This window comes from Lissotriton helveticus, chromosome 10 (genome assembly GCF_964261635.1).
Source record: "Lissotriton helveticus chromosome 10, aLisHel1.1, whole genome shotgun sequence".
NCBI classification, from domain to species: domain Eukaryota; kingdom Metazoa; phylum Chordata; class Amphibia; order Caudata; family Salamandridae; genus Lissotriton; species Lissotriton helveticus.
In genome coordinates this window covers 902,675,282-902,701,167 of record NC_136071.1, presented here as the reverse complement: position 1 = coordinate 902,701,167, position 25,886 = coordinate 902,675,282, and positions in this window count along the sequence as shown.

Genomic DNA, 25,886 nt, shown 5'->3' with positions numbered 1-25,886 from the left:
TTCGTTTTATGCTGATGATGGTGCTCCTCTCCACGGCAGGACGGCCGTGTCTAGTATTCCTCTCAAAGTGCCCAAAGCTGCGAGAGGGCACACTCAATGCTCCGCCATCCAACAGTGCAATGCAACTTACTTTTCAGCTTCCAACTTTGTATTTAAAATTGCCAACGCGTTTCGCGGCTTCAAGCCGCTTCTTCCTGGGCTGCTCCACACAAACGCTGGGACACACACCGGCATTTCATTCTTGATTTTATTGACATGCTCGCCCAGAGGGGCGGGTGTTAAGGAGCTTTTACTTCTGATGCATGATGGACTACATAGTCCTCCAGTGTGCGCAATGAGAGTCCAGCGCCTGTAAATATCAAGCAAATGTTTTTAGTCCTTATAGTAAGGGTTGGGACATATTAGCAAGTTAATTTCGCATATTGAGCATTGTACTTCCGCAATCTCGAACAGTTCGAATTTGCAAGCCTCAATCAGCAAAATTCCATTTCGTTTTATGCTGATGATGGTGCTCCTCTCCACGGCAGGACGGCCGTGTCTAGTATTCCTCTCAAAGTGCCCAAAGCTGCGAGAGGGCACACTCAATGCTCCGCCATCCAACAGTGCAATGCAACTTACTTTTCAGCTTCCAACTTTGTATTTAAAATTGCCAACGCGTTTCGCGGCTTCAAGCCGCTTCTTCCTGGGCTGCTCCACACAAACGCTGGGACACACACCGGCATTTCATTCTTGATTTTATTGACATGCTCGCCCAGAGGGGCGGGTGTTAAGGAGCTTTTACTTCTGATGCATGATGGACTACATAGTCCTCCAGTGTGCGCAATGAGAGTCCAGCGCCTGTAAATATCAAGCAAATGTTTTTAGTCCTTATAGTAAGGGTTGGGACATATTAGCAAGTTAATTTCGCATATTGAGCATTGTACTTCCGCAATCTCGAACAGTTCGAATTTGCAAGCCTCAATCAGCAAAATTCCATTTCGTTTTATGCTGATGATGGTGCTCCTCTCCACGGCAGGACGGCCGTGTCTAGTATTCCTCTCAAAGTGCCCAAAGCTGCGAGAGGGCACACTCAATGCTCCACCATCCAACAGTGCAATGCAACTTACTTTTCAGCTTCCAACTTTGTATTTAAAATTGCCAACGCGTTTCGCGGCTTCAAGCCGCTTCTTCCTGGGCTGCTCCACACAAACGCTGGGACACACACCGGCATTTCATTCTTGATTTTATTGACATGCTCGCCCAGAGGGGCGGGTGTTAAGGAGCTTTTACTTCTGATGCATGATGGACTACATAGTCCTCCAGTGTGCGCAATGAGAGTCCAGCGCCTGTAAATATCAAGCAAATGTTTTTAGTCCTTATAGTAAGGGTTGGGACATATTAGCAAGTTAATTTCGCATATTGAGCATTGTACTTCCGCAATCTCGAACAGTTCGAATTTGCAAGCCTCAATCAGCAAAATTCCATTTCGTTTTATGCTGATGATGGTGCTCCTCTCCACGGCAGGACGGCCGTGTCTAGTATTCCTCTCAAAGTGCCCAAAGCTGCGAGAGGGCACACTCAATGCTCCGCCATCCAACAGTGCAATGCAACTTACTTTTCAGCTTCCAACTTTGTATTTAAAATTGCCAAGGCGTTTCGCGGCTTCAAGCCGCTTCTTCCTGGGCTGCTCCACACAAACGCTGGGACACACACCGGCATTTCATTCTTGATTTTATTGACATGCTCGCCCAGAGGGGCGGGTGTTAAGGAGCTTTTACTTCTGATGCATGATGGACTACATAGTCCTCCAGTGTGCGCAATGAGAGTCCAGCGCCTGTAAATATCAAGCAAATGTTTTTAGTCCTTATAGTAAGGGTTGGGACATATTAGCAAGTTAATTTCGCATATTGAGCATTGTACTTCCGCAATCTCGAACAGTTCGAATTTGCAAGCCTCAATCAGCAAAATTCCATTTCGTTTTATGCTGATGATGGTGCTCCTCTCCACGGCAGGACGGCCGTGTCTAGTATTCCTCTCAAAGTGCCCAAAGCTGCGAGAGGGCACACTCAATGCTCCGCCATCCAACAGTGCAATGCAACTTACTTTTCAGCTTCCAACTTTGTATTTAAAATTGCCAACGCGTTTCGCGGCTTCAAGCCGCTTCTTCCTGGGCTGCTCCACACAAACGCTGGGACACACACCGGCATTTCATTCTTGATTTTATTGACATGCTCGCCCAGAGGGGCGGGTGTTAAGGAGCTTTTACTTCTGATGCATGATGGACTACATAGTCCTCCAGTGTGCGCAATGAGAGTCCAGCGCCTGTAAATATCAAGCAAATGTTTTTAGTCCTTATAGTAAGGGTTGGGACATATTAGCAAGTTAATTTCGCATATTGAGCATTGTACTTCCGCAATCTCGAACAGTTCGAATTTGCAAGCCTCAATCAGCAAAATTCCATTTCGTTTTATGCTGATGATGGTGCTCCTCTCCACGGCAGGACGGCCGTGTCTAGTATTCCTCTCAAAGTGCCCAAAGCTGCGAGAGGGCACACTCAATGCTCCGCCATCCAACAGTGCAATGCAACTTACTTTTCAGCTTCCAACTTTGTATTTAAAATTGCCAACGCGTTTCGCGGCTTCAAGCCGCTTCTTCCTGGGCTGCTCCACACAAACGCTGGGACACACACCGGCATTTCATTCTTGATTTTATTGACATGCTCGCCCAGAGGGGCGGGTGTTAAGGAGCTTTTACTTCTGATGCATGATGGACTACATAGTCCTCCAGTGTGCGCAATGAGAGTCCAGCGCCTGTAAATATCAAGCAAATGTTTTTAGTCCTTATAGTAAGGGTTGGGACATATTAGCAAGTTAATTTCGCATATTGAGCATTGTACTTCCGCAATCTCGAACAGTTCGAATTTGCAAGCCTCAATCAGCAAAATTCCATTTCGTTTTATGCTGATGATGGTGCTCCTCTCCACGGCAGGACGGCCGTGTCTAGTATTCCTCTCAAAGTGCCCAAAGCTGCGAGAGGGCACACTCAATGCTCCGCCATCCAACAGTGCAATGCAACTTACTTTTCAGCTTCCAACTTTGTATTTAAAATTGCCAACGCGTTTCGCGGCTTCAAGCCGCTTCTTCCTGGGCTGCTCCACACAAACGCTGGGACACACACCGGCATTTCATTCTTGATTTTATTGACATGCTCGCCCAGAGGGGCGGGTGTTAAGGAGCTTTTACTTCTGATGCATGATGGACTACATAGTCCTCCAGTGTGCGCAATGAGAGTCCAGCGCCTGTAAATATCAAGCAAATGTTTTTAGTCCTTATAGTAAGGGTTGGGACATATTAGCAAGTTAATTTCGCATATTGAGCATTGTACTTCCGCAATCTCGAACAGTTCGAATTTGCAAGCCTCAATCAGCAAAATTCCATTTCGTTTTATGCTGATGATGGTGCTCCTCTCCACGGCAGGACGGCCGTGTCTAGTATTCCTCTCAAAGTGCCCAAAGCTGCGAGAGGGCACACTCAATGCTCCGCCATCCAACAGTGCAATGCAACTTACTTTTCAGCTTCCAACTTTGTATTTAAAATTGCCAACGCGTTTCGCGGCTTCAAGCCGCTTCTTCCTGGGCTGCTCCACACAAACGCTGGGACACACACCGGCATTTCATTCTTGATTTTATTGACATGCTCGCCCAGAGGGGCGGGTGTTAAGGAGCTTTTACTTCTGATGCATGATGGACTACATAGTCCTCCAGTGTGCGCAATGAGAGTCCAGCGCCTGTAAATATCAAGCAAATGTTTTTAGTCCTTATAGTAAGGGTTGGGACATATTAGCAAGTTAATTTCGCATATTGAGCATTGTACTTCCGCAATCTCGAACAGTTCGAATTTGCAAGCCTCAATCAGCAAAATTCCATTTCGTTTTATGCTGATGATGGTGCTCCTCTCCACGGCAGGACGGCCGTGTCTAGTATTCCTCTCAAAGTGCCCAAAGCTGCGAGAGGGCACACTCAATGCTCCGCCATCCAACAGTGCAATGCAACTTACTTTTCAGCTTCCAACTTTGTATTTAAAATTGCCAACGCGTTTCGCGGCTTCAAGCCGCTTCTTCCTGGGCTGCTCCACACAAACGCTGGGACACACACCGGCATTTCATTCTTGATTTTATTGACATGCTCGCCCAGAGGGGCGGGTGTTAAGGAGCTTTTACTTCTGATGCATGATGGACTACATAGTCCTCCAGTGTGCGCAATGAGAGTCCAGCGCCTGTAAATATCAAGCAAATGTTTTTAGTCCTTATAGTAAGGGTTGGGACATATTAGCAAGTTAATTTCGCATATTGAGCATTGTACTTCCGCAATCTCGAACAGTTCGAATTTGCAAGCCTCAATCAGCAAAATTCCATTTCGTTTTATGCTGATGATGGTGCTCCTCTCCACGGCAGGACGGCCGTGTCTAGTATTCCTCTCAAAGTGCCCAAAGCTGCGAGAGGGCACACTCAATGCTCCGCCATCCAACAGTGCAATGCAACTTACTTTTCAGCTTCCAACTTTGTATTTAAAATTGCCAACGCGTTTCGCGGCTTCAAGCCGCTTCTTCCTGGGCTGCTCCACACAAACGCTGGGACACACACCGGCATTTCATTCTTGATTTTATTGACATGCTCGCCCAGAGGGGCGGGTGTTAAGGAGCTTTTACTTCTGATGCATGATGGACTACATAGTCCTCCAGTGTGCGCAATGAGAGTCCAGCGCCTGTAAATATCAAGCAAATGTTTTTAGTCCTTATAGTAAGGGTTGGGACATATTAGCAAGTTAATTTCGCATATTGAGCATTGTACTTCCGCAATCTCGAACAGTTCGAATTTGCAAGCCTCAATCAGCAAAATTCCATTTCGTTTTATGCTGATGATGGTGCTCCTCTCCACGGCAGGACGGCCGTGTCTAGTATTCCTCTCAAAGTGCCCAAAGCTGCGAGAGGGCACACTCAATGCTCCGCCATCCAACAGTGCAATGCAACTTACTTTTCAGCTTCCAACTTTGTATTTAAAATTGCCAACGCGTTTCGCGGCTTCAAGCCGCTTCTTCCTGGGCTGCTCCACACAAACGCTGGGACACACACCGGCATTTCATTCTTGATTTTATTGACATGCTCGCCCAGAGGGGCGGGTGTTAAGGAGCTTTTACTTCTGATGCATGATGGACTACATAGTCCTCCAGTGTGCGCAATGAGAGTCCAGCGCCTGTAAATATCAAGCAAATGTTTTTAGTCCTTATAGTAAGGGTTGGGACATATTAGCAAGTTAATTTCGCATATTGAGCATTGTACTTCCGCAATCTCGAACAGTTCGAATTTGCAAGCCTCAATCAGCAAAATTCCATTTCGTTTTATGCTGATGATGGTGCTCCTCTCCACGGCAGGACGGCCGTGTCTAGTATTCCTCTCAAAGTGCCCAAAGCTGCGAGAGGGCACACTCAATGCTCCGCCATCCAACAGTGCAATGCAACTTACTTTTCAGCTTCCAACTTTGTATTTAAAATTGCCAACGCGTTTCGCGGCTTCAAGCCGCTTCTTCCTGGGCTGCTCCACACAAACGCTGGGACACACACCGGCATTTCATTCTTGATTTTATTGACATGCTCGCCCAGAGGGGCGGGTGTTAAGGAGCTTTTACTTCTGATGCATGATGGACTACATAGTCCTCCAGTGTGCGCAATGAGAGTCCAGCGCCTGTAAATATCAAGCAAATGTTTTTAGTCCTTATAGTAAGGGTTGGGACATATTAGCAAGTTAATTTCGCATATTGAGCATTGTACTTCCGCAATCTCGAACAGTTCGAATTTGCAAGCCTCAATCAGCAAAATTCCATTTCGTTTTATGCTGATGATGGTGCTCCTCTCCACGGCAGGACGGCCGTGTCTAGTATTCCTCTCAAAGTGCCCAAAGCTGCGAGAGGGCACACTCAATGCTCCGCCATCCAACAGTGCAATGCAACTTACTTTTCAGCTTCCAACTTTGTATTTAAAATTGCCAACGCGTTTCGCGGCTTCAAGCCGCTTCTTCCTGGGCTGCTCCACACAAACGCTGGGACACACACCGGCATTTCATTCTTGATTTTATTGACATGCTCGCCCAGAGGGGCGGGTGTTAAGGAGCTTTTACTTCTGATGCATGATGGACTACATAGTCCTCCAGTGTGCGCAATGAGAGTCCAGCGCCTGTAAATATCAAGCAAATGTTTTTAGTCCTTATAGTAAGGGTTGGGACATATTAGCAAGTTAATTTCGCATATTGAGCATTGTACTTCCGCAATCTCGAACAGTTCGAATTTGCAAGCCTCAATCAGCAAAATTCCATTTCGTTTTATGCTGATGATGGTGCTCCTCTCCACGGCAGGACGGCCGTGTCTAGTATTCCTCTCAAAGTGCCCAAAGCTGCGAGAGGGCACACTCAATGCTCCGCCATCCAACAGTGCAATGCAACTTACTTTTCAGCTTCCAACTTTGTATTTAAAATTGCCAACGCGTTTCGCGGCTTCAAGCCGCTTCTTCCTGGGCTGCTCCACACAAACGCTGGGACACACACCGGCATTTCATTCTTGATTTTATTGACATGCTCGCCCAGAGGGGCGGGTGTTAAGGAGCTTTTACTTCTGATGCATGATGGACTACATAGTCCTCCAGTGTGCGCAATGAGAGTCCAGCGCCTGTAAATATCAAGCAAATGTTTTTAGTCCTTATAGTAAGGGTTGGGACATATTAGCAAGTTAATTTCGCATATTGAGCATTGTACTTCCGCAATCTCGAACAGTTCGAATTTGCAAGCCTCAATCAGCAAAATTCCATTTCGTTTTATGCTGATGATGGTGCTCCTCTCCACGGCAGGACGGCCGTGTCTAGTATTCCTCTCAAAGTGCAAATTCGAACTGTTCGAGATTGCGGAAGTACAATGCTCAATATGCGAAATTAACTTGCTAATATGTCCCAACCCTTACTATAAGGACTAAAAACATTTGCTTGATATTTACAGGCGCTGGACTCTCATTGCGCACACTGGAGGACTATGTAGTCCATCATGCATCAGAAGTAAAAGCTCCTTAACACCCGCCCCTCTGGGCGAGCATGTCAACAAAATCAAGAATGAAATGCCGGTGTGTGTCCCAGCGTTTGTGTGGAGCAGCCCAGGAAGAAGCGGCTTGAAGCCGCGAAACGCGTTGGCAATTTTAAATACAAAGTTGGAAGCTGAAAAGTAAGTTGCATTGCACTGTTGGATGGCGGAGCATTGAGTGTGCCCTCTCGCAGCTTTGGGCACTTTGAGAGGAATACTAGACACGGCCGTCCTGCCGTGGAGAGGAGCACCATCATCAGCATAAAACGAAATGGAATTTTGCTGATTGAGGCTTGAAAATTCGAACTGTTCGAGATTGCGGAAGTACAATGCTCAATATGCGAAATTAACTTGCTAATATGTCCCAACCCTTACTATAAGGACTAAAAACATTTGCTTGATATTTACAGGCGCTGGACTCTCATTGCGCACACTGGAGGACTATGTAGTCCATCATGCATCAGAAGTAAAAGCTCCTTAACACCCGCCCCTCTGGGCGAGCATGTCAACAAAATCAAGAATGAAATGCCGGTGTGTGTCCCAGCGTTTGTGTGGAGCAGCCCAGGAAGAAGCGGCTTGAAGCCGCGAAACGCGTTGGCAATTTTAAATACAAAGTTGGAAGCTGAAAAGTAAGTTGCATTGCACTGTTGGATGGCGGAGCATTGAGTGTGCCCTCTCGCAGCTTTGGGCACTTTGAGAGGAATACTAGACACGGCCGTCCTGCCGTGGAGAGGAGCACCATCATCAGCATAAAACGAAATGGAATTTTGCTGATTGAGGCTTGCAAATTCGAACTGTTCGAGATTGCGGAAGTACAATGCTCAATATGCGAAATTAACTTGCTAATATGTCCCAACCCTTACTATAAGGACTAAAAACATTTGCTTGATATTTACAGGCGCTGGACTCTCATTGCGCACACTGGAGGACTATGTAGTCCATCATGCATCAGAAGTAAAAGCTCCTTAACACCCGCCCCTCTGGGCGAGCATGTCAACAAAATCAAGAATGAAATGCCGGTGTGTGTCCCAGCGTTTGTGTGGAGCAGCCCAGGAAGAAGCGGCTTGAAGCCGCGAAACGCGTTGGCAATTTTAAATACAAAGTTGGAAGCTGAAAAGTAAGTTGCATTGCACTGTTGGATGGCGGAGCATTGAGTGTGCCCTCTCGCAGCTTTGGGCACTTTGAGAGGAATACTAGACACGGCCGTCCTGCCGTGGAGAGGAGCACCATCATCAGCATAAAACGAAATGGAATTTTGCTGATTGAGGCTTGCAAATTCGAACTGTTCGAGATTGCGGAAGTACAATGCTCAATATGCGAAATTAACTTGCTAATATGTCCCAACCCTTACTATAAGGACTAAAAACATTTGCTTGATATTTACAGGCGCTGGACTCTCATTGCGCACACTGGAGGACTATGTAGTCCATCATGCATCAGAAGTAAAAGCTCCTGAACACCCGCCCCTCTGGGCGAGCATGTCAACAAAATCAAGAATGAAATGCCGGTGTGTGTCCCAGCGTTTGTGTGGAGCAGCCCAGGAAGAAGCGGCTTGAAGCCGCGAAACGCGTTGGCAATTTTAAATACAAAGTTGGAAGCTGAAAAGTAAGTTGCATTGCACTGTTGGATGGCGGAGCATTGAGTGTGCCCTCTCGCAGCTTTGGGCACTTTGAGAGGAATATATATATATATATATATATATATATATTACCTACTGGCGATAGCCAGTAGGTATGTATAGTTAGGATTTTTTCTCTATGGGATTTCTGAAAATTCTATGTCTAATAACTTTGGCGTTTGTGGACGGAATTGGCTGAAATTGTCAGGAAAATGGCGCATTTTGTTTCTGAGCAGCCCCTGAAAATATGGGGGGGTTTCGTCAGGGGGGGGCCGAGAAAAAAAAAGGGGGGTCCCAAAACGCGTTTTTCCCATTCATTTTTCCATAGGGCGGTTGGACTCACTTTTAGCTCGAACGGCTGAATGGATTTACATGAAACTTGGCAAAATGGTAGATATGGTTTGCCCGATGTTCCTTTGCTAGGTCTCAATATATGTGCTCCAGTGGATTTTGATAAATTAACGTTCAAAAAAATATATATATCTGTAACAGCGCTCCGGTTAGCGCCCCGGTGCGCGTACCTGATGTGTCATTTGAGATGTCATCAGTGATGTCCTGACCATGTCATGAATGATGTAATATGTGACATGATCAGCAGTGGATTGCAGGTGCGCGATATATAGTTAGTGCAACTAACTATATATGCGAATTTCAATGGTTTTGTCTGAGTAAAATAAGGTTTTGTAAATGCTAATTCCTAACTATATATGGTGTATAACCTATGGTTTTTTCAGTGAATATATATATGTGTGTGTGTGTGTACAAAATCTGCTTCACGGTTAAGGAACAGGAACAGCACTCCAGGCAGTGGGCAAAAGTAAAGATTTTGTTTTACAAGCAGTCCTTGTTGTACAGCTTCTGAGCAATGACGGCTGCTTGGAGTTTTACACAGACAGGATATATATACATATAAGAAAGGTTACAGAGACGTTATAGTTAGGCTCCGGTGTCACTCGTACAAAAACAGTGAAATTCAGCCGTTATAGTTATTGAGCTAACTATAACTCACGATCCTGGAATCACTGCTTTTGACCTCACATATTACATCGCTCATGACATGGTCAGTAACATCACTGATGACATTTCAAGTCACTTCATTAATGGCATCATCCGTTGGACAACAGGTAAGCCTGGACCTCAAATATTTCCTAGGAGTTTATTACTGTTCAAGTGTGGTTTCTGAGTGCTAAATCATCTTCTTTGCTATAACGGAGATTAGCCTGCTCGATATAAAAAGATCTTAATGGAAACTTTATTCATTTCTAAAAGCCAAGATGGCTGATAATTGAACGTATGGAGGCACGCTGATAATTAAGCTCTCCAAACACCTGTATAATCAGAGCTGTTGGTTTCTTGCCAGCACAAATTTGGTAGAGAGGCAGGCTCGGATAAAAACTGGGCATGTAGGCTTTTCATAAAGGCAGCCTATTTCACAAGGATTTGACTTTGAAGACCAAACTCCAAGCAGATGTCCAAATGCCCAATGTTTTGTGGAATCTTGGACACATATTTAAAAGCCTTAATTTATAGCTGGTCCAACAGTTTAGCATCCAGGCTTCAAAGGAAGACTTAGCCACAGGCTACCGCAGGAACTAATTTGGCCTCCATGATTTTAACTAAATGATTATAGGTAGGACACACTGATTTGTCTCATAATGACTTAAAAGCAAACATAAATGAAGAGATTTTAGCTCTAATACGATTAAACTGTCCTTTAAAAGAGAATTTATCATCAAATACAATGCAGAGATATTTGAAACTCCTGACTGACTCAATAGGCATCCACCTTACTTTCTCGTCTGCCCTGTTGACATTATTATAGATGTGTTAATATTCGGTTCCAGGTGATTAGTTGTTACATATTCATTGAAGAACTTGATCAAATGCTCAAAGACTTTAGGCATATGGCAGAGTTAAATGGTATTGTCAGCATATTATAGGTATTTTAGGTTAACATTTGCTAATTTACGAGAGTGTGCATTTACATTATCCAAATGCTGATGTAGATCAGCAATGAAAAGGTTGAATACATACGGTGCAAGCCCAAATCCTTGCTTTAGGCCACTATATGTGTAAATCTGCAGAGTCAAGCTGGGTCCATCCCCCAGCTTTACCTGAACCTATGTGTTGCTATAGAGGAGGATGATCAAATCAAGACATTTGCGTGGTACTCCGTATGCCACTAACTTTTTCGCCAACAGCTCTCATGGAACAGTGTCAAAGGCTCCTCTTAGATTGATAAAGCAGATGTACAGTTTTTTGCCTTTTTTCAAATTGCTCTCTCGACCATTAGGGTAAGAGTCATTAGAAACAGTGATTGTGGCCTGACCTTTTCGATATCCCAATTGATAAATAGAGATTATAGGATGCAAGTCCGTGATGTAATTTGAGAAGTCATCAGTGATGCCAATGACCATGTCATGAGTGATGCCAATGCCAATGACCATGTCATGAGTGATGCCAATGACCATGTCATGAGTGATGCCAATGCAAATGACCATGTCATGAGTGATGCCAATGACCATGTCATGAGTGATGTATATGTGGAGGCTATAAACAGTGCATTGCGGGGCATAAATTATAGTTAGCTCAAGTAAATATAACTTATATGTTATTTTAACTGTAACATCCCCGTAACCTTAAGCTTTACCAGTGGGAAAAAAAATTACATATATATATATATATATATATATATATATATATATATATATATATATATATATATATATATATATATATATATATATGTGTATATATATATATATGTGTATATATATATGTATGTATGTATGTATGTACAAAATCCGCTTCACAGTTAAGTAACAAAAACAGGAACGGCACTCCAGGCAGTGGGCAAAAGTAAAGATTTTGTTTTACAAGCAGTCCTTGTTATACAGCTTCTGAGCAATGACGGCTGCTTGGAGTTTTACAAAGACAGGATATATATACATATAAGAAAGGTTACAGAGACTTTATATTTAGGCTCCAGTGTCACTCGTACAAGACCAGTGAAATTCAGCCGTTATAGTTATTGAGTTAACTATAACTCACGCTCCTGGAATCACTGCTTTTGACCTCACATATACATCGCTCATGACATGGTCAGTAACATCACTGAGGACATTTCAAGTGACTTCATTAATGACATCATCCGGTGAATGTGAGTGTTTTTATAAAGTTCGAGTGTTAAGTTATATACCAAGGTGTATTGGTGAATCAGTGGGTATATGAGTGCCTGATTGGATGATTCAGTGGGTGTGTGCCTAACTGTAAACGTGAGTGATTAGGTGTCTCAGTGAATGTGTGTGCGAGTGACTGGTTTTGTGAATGTCTGTATCTGTCTGTCAGTTGGTGTCTAAGTAGCTATATGGGTGTGTGAGTGGGAATATGAGTTTCTGTATGGCTGAGTGATTGGTTGGCAGAGTACCTCTAAGGGTGTATGAGTGTCTGTGTGGGTGGGTGATGAGTGAGTGAGTGAGTCAGTGGGTATATGGGTTAGTGTGTGCATGTGTGTGGGGCTGTATTGGTAAGTGAGTGTGTTTATGGCTCTGTCAGTGAGTGAGTGCAAGTTTCAATGGTATGTGGGTGAGTAATCGGGTATGTGAAAGGCAGTATAGGTGAGTGATGGGGTATATGGGTGACTGTATGGGTGAGTGAGTAAATGTGAGAGTGACTATGGGTGAGTGTGTGCTGGTGTCAGTAACTGTATATATGAGTGAATTCGCATTATTGTCTGTATAAGTAAGTGAGTGAATGTGTGTAACTGTATGGGTGAGTAAGTGGCTGTGTGATTAACTGTATGGGTGAGTGAGTAGGTGTGTGAGTAGCTCTATGGGTGACAGACTCACAATGTGAGTGGCTGTATGAGTGGATTTGTCAGTGGCTGTTTTAGTGGGTGAGTGGGTGTCTGAGTGACTGTATGGATGAGTGAGTGGATTTGTGTGTTGATTGTGCAAGTACTCGTATGGGTGTGTGAATGGGTTTGAGAATGGTAGTGTGGAAGTTGGAGTGGGTATTTGAAAGTTTATATGGGCGTGTGAGTGGGTGCATCAGAGATTCTGTGGCTAATTTACCACTGATGTCATTTGACATGTAATCAGTGATGTCACTGACCTTGTCATGAGTAATTTAATATGTGAGGCCATAAGCAGTGCATTGCAGGGTGCACATTATTCTTAGCTTACTTTCTTGGTTTTGTTCGAGTGACACCTGAGTCGAACTATAATGCCTCCATAACTTTTGGTTATTTCTGAAGAATGTTTAATTCCATTTCCATCCCCTGGGCCTGGCAACCTCGTTGGGGACCGACAAGCCGTAGCAAACTGCAATGTCTGGGGGTGGACATCCCGTGAAATTGCTAGAGCTTGCCCAGGGCCAACTAGGGCTCCATGAGAGGGGCCATGTGGCCCTCTTCCAATATAATTAAGCCCCAGGGAGGTGGGGGTTCCCAGAGCTGCGGGACCTACGTGGCCCCTATATGTAATTATAGAGAGTTTCCCTGGGGAGGTGGCGGTTCCTGGGTCTGCTTGGTGGGGGCCGAAGCCCTCAATGCAATTTTTATTTAATTTAGCATCAGGGAGGGGGTGGGTCCTGGGGCCGTGGAGGGGCCATGTGCACCCGCATTTATGCCATGTATCCTCAGGGGGGTGGCAATCCCCGAGACTGCGGGGCAGGCGATGCAGGCCCCCGCATCACTTTTCATATCTTTGCCCCGGGGAGGTGGCAGTCCCTGGGGCTTTCAATAGCCTGAAGAGGGGGGCCCCTTGTGCCCTCTTCTATAGTAACACATGTCCCCAGGACCTGGGCCATCCCCAGGGGCTGATTTCAAACGAAGCGCAGGATACATATTCATATATATATATATATATATATATATATATATATATACTACGAGGCTCACCTTCAACGTGACGAAAAAGACGAGGAAGACCCTGATTTAGTGCAAGTTTTAAATATTTATTTTCGTGCTTGCCATATCGTCACGACGCGTTTCGGCAGATCCCTGCCTTGATCCTTGATATATATATATGTGCCGCTCCTCTACACCGGCAAAGCGCGGCACCCTTAGGGCGGGTGCTCCAATGCGGCAGTGCCCCGCAATTAAAATTTTCACTCCCAAATTCCTCTTGTTGTTATGAAAGGAAAGACAGCACTCCCGGGGGGGGGGGGCTGATTTCAGCAATCACTGATTTATTCAAGCAATTGCAGCCTTCATGTCATCTGCCTTACGCATTTCAGTGCCAAAGCACTTTCATCAGAGGCTTGACAGTTTATGTGCTTATGCTGACACGCCCCCACTCTGCTGAGGCCCATTCGAGGTCTTTGAGCTTTGATATCAGCAAACAGTATGTTATGTTATGTTAGATGTGCTTGTATAGCGCACGGCTGCCCCAGCCAAGGGGCGTCCCGGCGCTAGCTGCCTATGTCCAAAGGACAGCAAGATGGATTTGCAGGAAGTCCAGAGGTGAATATAACATAACTAATTAAAAAGGTGAGTTTTTATAGCTTTGCGAAAGGATAAAAGGTCATTCATTGCGCGGATTTGGGCTGGAAGTCCATTCCAAAGTTTGGCGGCTAAGTATCCAAACGAGCGGCCGCCCATTCTGGATAACTTGATGCGGGGGATGATGACCAAGTTCTGACCTTCTGACCGAAGGGACCGCCTAGGGACGTAGGGTGAGAGCAGAGGACATAACATAGGTGGTGAAGAGAGTTTCAAAATTTTAAAAGCAAGACAGAGAGTTTTAAAATGAATCCTCTTTTCAACAGGTAGCCAGTGTAGGTTCCTGAGGGTGGAGGAGACCGATTTGTGCCGGGGTAGCCCTGTAAGAGCTCTTGCAGCGGCGTTTTGGACTCTTTGTAGTCTCGTTTTCTCAGCTACGTTAGTTCCCAGCAGAAGTGAACTAGCGTAGTCCAGCCGTGATAAAATAGCCGACTGTACTATCACTTGGCGGGTTTGGTGGTCGAAGAATTTTAGGATGGGCCGAAGATTTCGAAGAATCCCGAAACATGTGGCGGCGACTATTTTTGTGTGGTGGGTAAAGTTCAGCGCAGAGTCCACCCAAACTCCTAGGTTTTTTACCACCTTCTTGGGGACAGGCGGTTGGTCTAAGGTTTCAGGCCACCAGTTATTGCCCCAGACCGAAATGTCTTTGCTTAGAAGCAGAACCTCCGTTTTACCGGCGTTTACTTGGAGGTAGTTTGCTGACATCCAGCTGGTGATGTCACTGAGGGTTTGCCTAAAGTTCATGGCACTCAGGCCGTTATCGTCTTTTAGAGCCACCACCAGCTGGGAGTCATCAGCGTAGGACACCAATGAGAGTCCATGTTTCCTAGCTACCTCTGCCAGTGGGAGGATATATACATTGAACAGGGTCGGGCTAAGAGCCGACCCCTGAGGAACTCCCTGTTCAACGGGACATTCCTTCGAAATGAAGGGTGGGGTAGAGACCCTAAAGGATCTGTCGGCAAGGAAGGCCCTAAACCAGTCAAGGGCCTGGTCTACAACTCCTACTTCCTCAAGTCTGGACAACAGTACCTTGTGTGAAACTGTATCAAAGGCAGCATTGAGATCTAAAAGAATCAGTGCTGCCTTTCCTCCTGCGTCCAGTATGGTCCGAAGATTTTCAATGACGCTAAGGAGTGCAGTCTCGGTACTGTGCCCAGCTCGGAATCCATGTTGAGACCTGTCTAGAATGGAGTTAGACATTAGGAAGTTGGTCAGGATGGAATTGACATAGGCTTCTGCCACCTTGGCAGGCCAGGGGAGCAGGGAGATAGGCCTGAAATTCTCCGGGAGGCTGGGGTCAAGTGAGGGTTTTTTTATAATAGGTGAGACCCATGCTTGTTTCCAGGTGGTGGGGATGTTGGCCGTAAGGAAGGACGAGTTGGTGATGGCTCTGAGTGGGCCCAGGACGAGCTCACCAGCTTCTCTGAAGAGTTCAGGTTTTAAAGGATCGGCGGGAGAGCCGGATTTGATATTGGCGCCGACTTTCAGATAGTTGTCATGGCTAATGGGTGGAATAACAGAAAGTTTAGGTCCATGAGAATCGGCGATGGGTAGATTGTGGGGCACAGTTGTAAACGTGTTGTAGATTTTTTTAATTTTGTCCATAAAGAAGGTGGCCAGATTATCGCACAGGTCAGGGGAGGTATTGATGTTTTTTACAGTTTTTTTTGCACTCAGCTCTTTCATTATGCGAAAGATGGTTTTAGAGGCATTGTGGCTGTTCTGAATTTCCGATGCATAGTATGCCGCCCTGGTCCTACATATGTTACGATGGTAGCTTTTTTGAAGCTGGCAATAGATGCTTTTTAGCGTGGGGTCGTAGTCCTTTCTCCATTTGCGTTCTGCTTTTTTTAGCTCTTTTCTGAGCAAAGTGAGCTCGTTATTAAACCAGGGGCTAGATTCATGGGCTCGTGGTTTAGTTAGTTTAGCTGGTATTAATGAGTCTAGAGCTTTTGTTATCCGGTTGCAGAAACAGTCGTAGTCTAAATGGGGATCGTCGCTGGAAATAGAGGGGTCTGCAGTAAGGAGAGTGTGGAGATCTTCCAGGCGGAGTTTTTTCCAAGGTCTTTTCAAGACCTGGTGGGTGGGAATGGTAGAAAGGTCACTACTAGCGGGTAAATCCATAGTTACTAGGTAGTGATCTGTCCAGGTCATGGGGATGGGAGAATGGACTTTCAGGTTATCCAGGTTGGAAAAAACTGGGTCGTGCACCCATTTGGGAGAAGTATGGGCTGACTTGCACCACAGGACCCACAAATCAAAGCGGGCTCATTTGAGCAAGCCCATTGGAGGGCGTCAATTCTTTTATTAAGTGGGGGCATGTCAACATAAGCTCATAAACTGTCTAGCCTCTGATGAAAGTGCGGTGGCACTGAAACGCGTAAGGCGGATGACATGAAGGCTGCAATTGTATCAGCATGCAGGTTCTTTATTTTACCTATTAAAGCCTTGAGCGACGGATGTCTGAGTGCGTCTTTGCCAAGGGGGAAACTTGGAGCATATATATATATATATATATATATATATATATATATATATATATATATATATATATATATATATATATATATATATATATATATATATATATATATATATATATATATATATATATATATATATATATATATATATATATATATATATATATATATATATATATATATATATATATATATATATATACAAGGTCACTTAGTGACCGAAACACGTTATGACAAGATAAGGAAACTGTGAGGAAATAAAGAAAATGGCACCAGTATAAGTGGAGTTCGTGCTCTCTTTTATTGCCGAAATGAAGCGAAAGGGTGCGCTTTGGTGGAATATATATATGGCGGCATCTTGCACTAAAATAAAATAGCTTTGCACTTAATCTGTGGTCCGTATCCGTTTTCTGGGAAAAAATACAAGTAATAGACGCGGAGTACCTTGAATATATATATATATATAACGCTCAATCACCGCTTCTTAAAAGCAAATGTACCGCACTCACAAGGGGGAAACGTAAAGTCAGAACTTCTTTATTCCAGAGTGGACAAACGCGTTTCGGCGTCAAGCCTTCTTCAATGGTGCAGTGTGGGCTGCGGCTCATTTATATATGTCACACACAATTTAGTGGTTCCCAAAAGAAATGGGGGCACTCCAGGATGAGTAGCAAAATTCAGCGTTCTTCATTAAAAATACAGACCATATCGCTCTTCCAATGTGTTTCGACTGTAAACAGCCTTTGTCAAGGTGAACAAGCCCCCGCCGTACCCTTCAACATTAATTAACAACACAACTAAAACACTGAAGAAATATCTTTAGAAACGCCTATATGACTTGCATGTTCTTCTTTGAATACTTTGCATTCCTTCTCCCAATATATGGACTGCTTAATTTTCGACCACTGATAATTATAGACTACCACGATTTAATGGTCTGTTTCTCTGATGCCAATTTTAGATAATTCAATTAAAAGAAGAGATGATAAGGGCAACGCTTACAAAAAATGCTAAAATCAATTCCTTTTGTACATGTTAATGTTCCAGCAATAACGCTGCCTGCCAAATGGTCCCTCTAATATAAATGTGTGATCAGTTTTGCCAACAATGTCTTTTAACCTACTAGACAAAATTAAACATTAAATATAAGGAGCAATTCCAGAAGTGTTCCTCTATTAGCCCAAGCTTTAGGCAACCGCAGATAAAACGGTGAAGGGAGAAATGAACACTGAAGTGGCAAAACAAACATTTTACATCACAGCTTGGGGACATACAACACAGGATTTTTATTCTAAGAGGTCAAAATATATTGTTGGCCTGCCATGCTTTGTAGCTGAACTGTTGCAAAAGCATTCAAGAAAATGTTTATAGATCTCCAATTGTGAATATTTGGAGAGCAGGACTGGTTGTTTCAGAAAGCAATCAGCAGGATCATTTACAGTGAAGGTACAGATCTTTTATTAGAGCTACCAACCAGATTCATTTTGAAGATCTCTGCTTCTACCTGAATACATATCTCAGTGCTTTGCGATGGAGCAAAGAAAAATGTACAACCATTACTTTAAACTAATATATCCATTTACACATGTAGTAAGCGTTAGTGTGTGCCCACTCACAAAAATGTATAATTTTGTGGGTATTCACAAACTTTTACATTTTGGAAATGTTGAAGACTTATGCCAGACAAGAGAAGCATTTTATAATTTTCCGGGTATGGAGTGAGCAAAGAGTGTCTCCAGAATTGCTGGGGTCAGAGTGGTTCCCTACAAAAAAACATTTTCTCTTTGGAGGGGAAAAGTAAGCAGCCTTTTGCCTTTTCACCGCACCATTTCCAAACACTGTGAAAAGTTGGGAAATTATGGGTGATAGCATGATTGGGATGTAGTCCTGGGCACTGTGGGGTTTAAGCCTAAAGCACCCTTGGCTAACTTCATCGGTGAGGCTGAAGCACGTCCCAAATGGGAAGGCACTGATGCAAATCCATGAAGCAAGGGGTGGGACTATGCCAGCCCTGGGCAATCTGTCAGATGACCAGTGCTCGGGCGTCTACGAGCTAGCCAAAAGTCATATGTCACTGCCTGCAGCAGGATGGTTGAACCTTGCTCTCAGGGAGGGCCGTAATTTGGTATTACTTTAATAGGGAATAATAGTCAATTATTCACTTTCAATGTACTAAAAATAGGATGAAAAATAAGAAGGCTGTGACCCGACGCCCATAAGAGTGAGCTGCTTCTCTGCGATTTATAATCAGGTTCAAACAGGTTTAGCATAAATCTGCACGCCTACATACATATCCTGAGCACGAGGGTTCGACATGATGAGGGGAGAAAGAGGAATAATCAGATCATCATGATGATCCTTGTGGCGCAGAAGAATATGCATCTTCAATTCCAATGAAATCAGGAAATGTGATTATTACTGGAATCCAATGCAAGTAAAGGATGGTGTAATACGTATAAAAAGATAACTATAGTTCTCACAGCCAGAAAAGCATGAGTTTGACAAGGAACATTGCTTCCAGAGCTAAATTTAAAGACTGGTGAACACATAACGGAGACAGCCAATAATGAGAGAGTCAAATATAGGCTATAATTCAGAAAGAGCTATGGAACAAGAAATGAGGATCAATTATAGCCATGGCATAGAGACGGGTAAAAGGAGAAGGTGGGGTTAAGAGAGCGGCCCTAAAGAAGATTCACAGGGAGATGCTGGATATAATCTGTAGATTGCTTCTATTCCAGGAATTCATTTGCAGTACAGACAATTATCCAGCATGACTCATTTTATACATCTGCTTCACGTTTTTACCTGTGATGTGTGAAAGTGATTCAAGCATCCAATGTTTACTTTGCTTCCTTTACTGAAATGGTATAATCTAGTAAAATGCATCAACAAATGATGCGGCTAGTATGTTTTATATGTTTTAGAGAAATGCAAGTAACAATTTTTCAAAGAAAGTTCAATCCCCTTCAGCTGTATGTTTTTTTTTGTTGATGGTTTCTTCCAAAGTGCCTCCATTCACCGTAAATCTACAGTTTGAAGCACTATGACAGTGCTTAATTTGTAAAAAAAAGAAGTGCAGGTGCTGAAAATTTCGCCAAGGAGGCCACAGCCCACTTCCACCTCCAATGAGCCCCACTTTCAACACTCCCACTACCTCAGTCTCTATCTTCAAACCTTGAAAACATTGTCTCTGTGAATTGTTATACTAGTTAAAAAGAAGCAAGAGCTACTGTTTCCGAATTTAGGGGCACATGCATCATTGGTTTTTGCATTCGCAAACGGTGCAAATCGCAAAATTCGACCGTTTGCGAATGCAAAAACCATTTTTGGGATGCATCATTTTTTTTTCATTTTTCGCATTTTAAGAAATCGCAATTTTTTGCGATTTCTTAAATTGCTATAGCATTTAAGAAATCGCAAATTTAGCGATTTCTTAAATGCTATGCATGTTTTTTTTTAAATTGCGAATTCGCAATTAGGAAGGGGAAAATTACAATGAAGTAAACCTTCGTGGTAATTTGCGAAAAGTTTCAAAAATGCACAAAAGTGCATTTTTGAAACTTATATTTTACACACACACATGCCCTTGGGACAAGTGTGTGAGTAAAATGTACTTACGTGACATTTCAGGGGTGCGGGGGGGTCCTTAGGACCCCCCCTGCACCCTTGAAATTGCATTCTCATTTTGCGATTCCTTAATTGTGAATTCGCAAAATGAGAATGCCTTCCCATTGATTCCTATGGGCCTCTAGGCTCATAGGAATCAATGTAATGCGATTCCTTAATTGCGATTCACAATTAAGGAATCGCAAATAAAGAAAATTAAGGAATCGGAAAAACTTTTTCAATTTCTTGATGCATAGGATATTGCAATTCCTAAATTGTGATTCCTTAATTTTCGCAATTTAGGAATCGCAAAATCCTACAATGATGCATGTGGGCCATAGTTCCTGAAACACTACGCTAAAAAAGATATCAATTAAAGAAAGTGAGTTAATCTAGAATGGATGTATGTGTGACTCTTGACACTAGGCCCCATGTTAACTCTGATAATGAGACATTTTTCCCTGTCAAAGGTTTTTCAGGTGATATGAAAACTCTATGTGAAATCTGAATTCCAAGACAACTTCTGTCGTGTTAAGTCAGTACATTTAGACTCTAGTTTGTCCGTATAAATTCTGATAGACCTGTGCAATACCTAAGATCGTCCCCTGTTCTATTGAATTGGAAGCAAGCAGTCATTACCGCAATATCACAAGCATTTTCTATCGTTTAGTCTTTCCACACTAGAGTAGTTTAAATGAATTAAGATCAACATGGTGTGCTTCAAAATCTGTTTTTTTATATATTTGACTACCTTATTATACAGATCATGGCGCCCTAAACGAAGCTCCCTAAGGTTTTACTGACAATACATCGTGTACTTCCTAACAGGTAATGCAATCACAATTTAGTATAATTTCACGTTAAGCACGGTTCCAGCCCATTGTTCACCTACATTTTTTGCATCTGTACAGAAACTACCTCACTGCCCTGAGAAAACGCCCCGGGTGGCTCCAAAAAATTAAGGAAATCTTGAGGCATGGGCCTCTCATTCTGAGGTAATTGACAAATAATTAAACCAGCATTATTAATATAACACCCTTTGGCCCATAAAACTACAGAAACTCTCTGTACCTTAACTTTCAGCACACACTCCAAAAAAGTCCAGCAAGAATCGTAAACATTTATATATGCAGCCTCTTCAAAACATAGGTAACCCCTATACTTATATATATATATATTTCTCAAATAAGGGTAACAGCGCACTACCACAGACCCTAAAAGCACTGCATGCTTTAGGCATTTTGCCAATCACTCTAGGTGCTTTAGACCTAGTGGGTTCATCGTTTCTGATTTCTTCTCTTTCTTCTATCCTCTTATTATGTGGACTAACCTTGTTCTTAGGTCTACGTAACCATACTTAGCAAGAGTGTTAGCTAGCTATGAGTTTTCAGCAAACTCCTAAAATATGTAAAGCATATGTGTGTATTTACATGATGCCAAAAACTAAGATGTAAAAATGTAAAAAGTAAAAGATTTCATGATACTTATATATTTTTCCTATTTTCTGTTTTTTCAGAATTTTGTATGTTGCCCTCATATTTTAAAGATTTTGTGTCACTTGCCTGTTAGTCTTTTGTCTTTGGCCCTGAGGAAGGTGGCTTTCCACCGAAACGTACGTCGGCCCAACACCCCTGTCTTGGATATGCTTTGGTCAAGTACATCATAACCAACAGAACCACTCCATCTAGGTTCCTATACGTACCCTCTCAAATACACCTTAGAGCTACCACTTATGTTAGTCAATGTCTTGTATAATTTTGTTTAGCTGTATTTGTTAGGTATGTTCATTATTATATTTTGAAATTGTGTGACAAATGTGTGTTTCTGTGTCTCTGATCAATAGGATCAATTGCTACTAGAGGGCATTTTTGGTATGATAGGACTATCACCAAATGTATGTAAAATGTTGATTTGTGAAATGATAATGCAATGTATTTTTTATATATGAGTCTTTAAAAAAAAAAAAAAAAAAAAAAAAAAAAAAAAAAAAAATTATTATAAAAAAAATGACAAAATAGTCTAATAAAATTTTTTCCATGTTTGAATAACATTTCAAAGATCTTTTTTTGGCATCTTTTGACTAAACATTTAGGATATATTCAATGTTGAAAGAAATATAGGCCCTCCAAGAGGTTCTGTCTCCTTGTTGCCTTCCCATTGATTCCTATGGGCCTCTAGGCTCATAGGAATCAATGTAATGCGATTCCTTAATTGCGATTCACAATTAAGGAATCGCAAATAAAGAAAATTAAGGAATCGGAAAAACTTTTTCAATTTCTTGATGCATAGGATATTGCAATTCCTAAATTGTGATTCCTTAATTTTCGCAATTTAGGAATCGCAAAATCCTACAATGATGCATGTGGGCCATAGTTCCTGAAACACTACGCTAAAAAAGATATCAATTAAAGAAAGTGAGTTAATCTAGAATGGATGTATGTGTGACTCTTGACACTAGGCCCCATGTTAACTCTGATAATGAGACATTTTTCCCTGTCAAAGGTTTTTCAGGTGATATGAAAACTCTATGTGAAATCTGAATTCCAAGACAACTTCTGTCGTGTTAAGTCAGTACATTTAGACTCTAGTTTGTCCGTATAAATTCTGATAGACCTGTGCAATACCTAAGATCGTCCCCTGTTCTATTGAATTGGAAGCAAGCAGTCATTACCGCAATCCTGAAAAAATGCAGTAGATCCAGCTGTTCCTGCACATTTTCATCTTACAACCGTATTTCCGGCACCAAGCAATGTGTTAGTGAAGCATGTGACTGCCATTCTCTCCATATTCTTCCAATCCAATAAAATCTTGGATGCCACTCAGTTTGTTTTTCAGAGCTTTGGATAGCACTGTCAGCTTGGATATCAATGGTGGGTGAGATTTGGTGTGTATTTGTATAAAGGATCATAAAGCCCTGATACTGTTAGATATTTCGTCTGCTATTTGATAGACTCTCAAAGATAACTGTTGAAGGGCTGGCCATACCTTGGCTCAGTACTTAGGTTGATGGACTGCTTACAAAGAATGAGGATTAACGCGGTTCTTTTCAACATATTTCCAAAGACAGAGTTCAAAAGGAATTATTGCTAAATCCCACGTTTTTAAATACTTATTTCGTGCCATTGGCCTAACTGATTCATTCCCTTGGGTTCCAGTTTTGCAATGGAGGCTGATGAAATCTATTTGATTTTGAGGATGGATAGACATTGTGGGATTAAAAAGACACAGTTTGAAGAATGATGTCTCTTCACCACAGTAAAATGGAGGTTTAATAATGCCCTATACCTTAACCCAGACATGGTGGAGGTGTTGGCTAAAAACAAGCCGATTTGGTAAAATAATGGCCCATAGTGTTGGAAGGCCCTGTTAACCAGGTCAGTGGTGAAGAACCTAGGGGTGTACCTTAATGGCAGTTAGCACTCAACACCCAGGGAAATTGAACCGTGTCTGCCAGATTTTTCCAACTTTAGTTTATTAATTTTTGAATTTGCAAGGCAGAAAATTGCTACAAAAGGCTTTATTCCTCTCTTTAGGCATTTCCAAGTTTCGCACTGTCAAAACCTCAAGTCCTGCAGAACGCATTGATTCTGCTGATATTCGGACTCTAGAGAAGAGCATATTGGTTGTATGTTGAGAAAAGGATCCTATTTAAGTCGCTGTCTATGGTCCATCATGCCAACCACGATAGGGGACATCAGTACCTGCAGGATAACCTTTTTGAGGTATAGAACTAACTGCACACTGCTAAGCCAACAATCTGGTGGACCTCAAGTTTGGGAAATCACTTTCCAGAGGCAGACCTTTCAACTAAGTAGTGGAAAACACTAGAATGTGTTCCCCGAAATAGATTTTTTCACACACTCCATACAAAAAAGCTCTTAAAACCCACCTTTAGCCTAACAATGGTGTAGAGTGTTGTGTAGAGATCTTCTTAGCGCTCAGCGACAGGATGCTCTTTACGAGTGGTAGTTAATGCTGTGCAAGACTCACTAACGTACCATAAAGTAAGACTTTAACAAAAATTGCCACCAAGTAGGTTCTATTAAACGTTGTGCTTATCTTATAGAAGGATAGCGGGATATTAACCTCCAAAAAGCACTGGCAAAGTAATTTCAACCATAATTAATGTTCTGCCTCGTTTCATTGAACCAGGCACTAAAACCCTAGAAACGTGTGCAGGAGATACGCAGCTTTCCAAAAAAAAGTTCAAATTACTACCACTATACCACATCAGAAAAATGTATATATCTGTGTGGCACTGTCACACATGCTGTTAGTTAAAACATCCTTTAGCCTAACTTCGATTTGTAGTCTGGTAATTGCTGCGATCACGGAACGAACAGTGACATTGAATCATTGAATCATTTTCCATTTGGGTTTGAGGCGAGGCCAGCGTCTCTGAATGGATGCCTGTGTCATCAACAACCATTCCAAACAGCAGACACCAGCTGCAACTCCTTTGAGACTAATTGGAAAAGACACTCTGTTGTGGATTGCTCAGCTAGACAAGAGTTATTAACGTGTGGCAGGCAAAATGCAGTAGCCACATTGTGTTTTTTTCTGGTGCTTATATTGCACTGTTCTAAAGATGGAGGGGCAGATTTACAAGCCCCTCATGCCACTTTTGCGTCATTTTTCCCCATGTTAAAAATTACGCAAAAGTGGCGCAAGGGGCTTGTAAATCTGCGCCGGAATTCTTTGAGGCGAGTGAACATGATTCACCAAGGTGTCTGCTGAACTGGTTGCACTTCACTGCACAAATGCCACCATTTACAAAGGCAAATTAATCACAATGATTCAGAAACTGTAAATTTACACTCGTAAATGGATTTACTCGCCTCAATCATTATGCCTGTATCGATTTCCCTACAAAGCAGCACTGCCCAAAGGTGTGGATTGTGGGTGTTTCAGGGTGGAGACACCCACCAAAGTGGGCAAAGGTTTACACACTCACAAGTTGTGGGGATTCACAAACTTTAGGCAGGTATTCCTCTAAATTGAAAATGGTTGCTGATTTACTCCTACTAGCATCAGAAGTGCGTACATGTTTCTCACTGTTCGAATGAGATGGGTTCCTCAAAAAAGTAGCCTTTGTGTTCGAAGGGAGACCTCCTCTATCAGGACAACACATTTCATATTAGGAAACATTTAAATTGTTTGCAATCAAATATGATCTATCTATGCTTTCTTAACTCTAAATCATTGATTGTCATAAGCCTCCAAGAGATCACTTTGAATTATTTGTCAATCCCCCAGAAAGTCACATATTTACTCTAACCTTGGGTGTCCACATGATTACATTTCTGACTTTTTTGAGCATCAGGACCATCGGGGGAAAGATGATCTTAAACGTTGAGTAAATTAGGAAGAACCCACAATATTCAATATACAATATTCAGTCATTAACATGGGCTTCACTGTTCACTACAATTACATGCTTTAGGATTTACTGAAATGAAGAGAAATCTTAGGGGCATATTCACAAGGAACTATCGCTGAATTAACGGCACTTTATCATAGCCAAAGTCGTGATAAATGTACCTTCCCATTCAAAACCCGGTGCTAACAGCCCA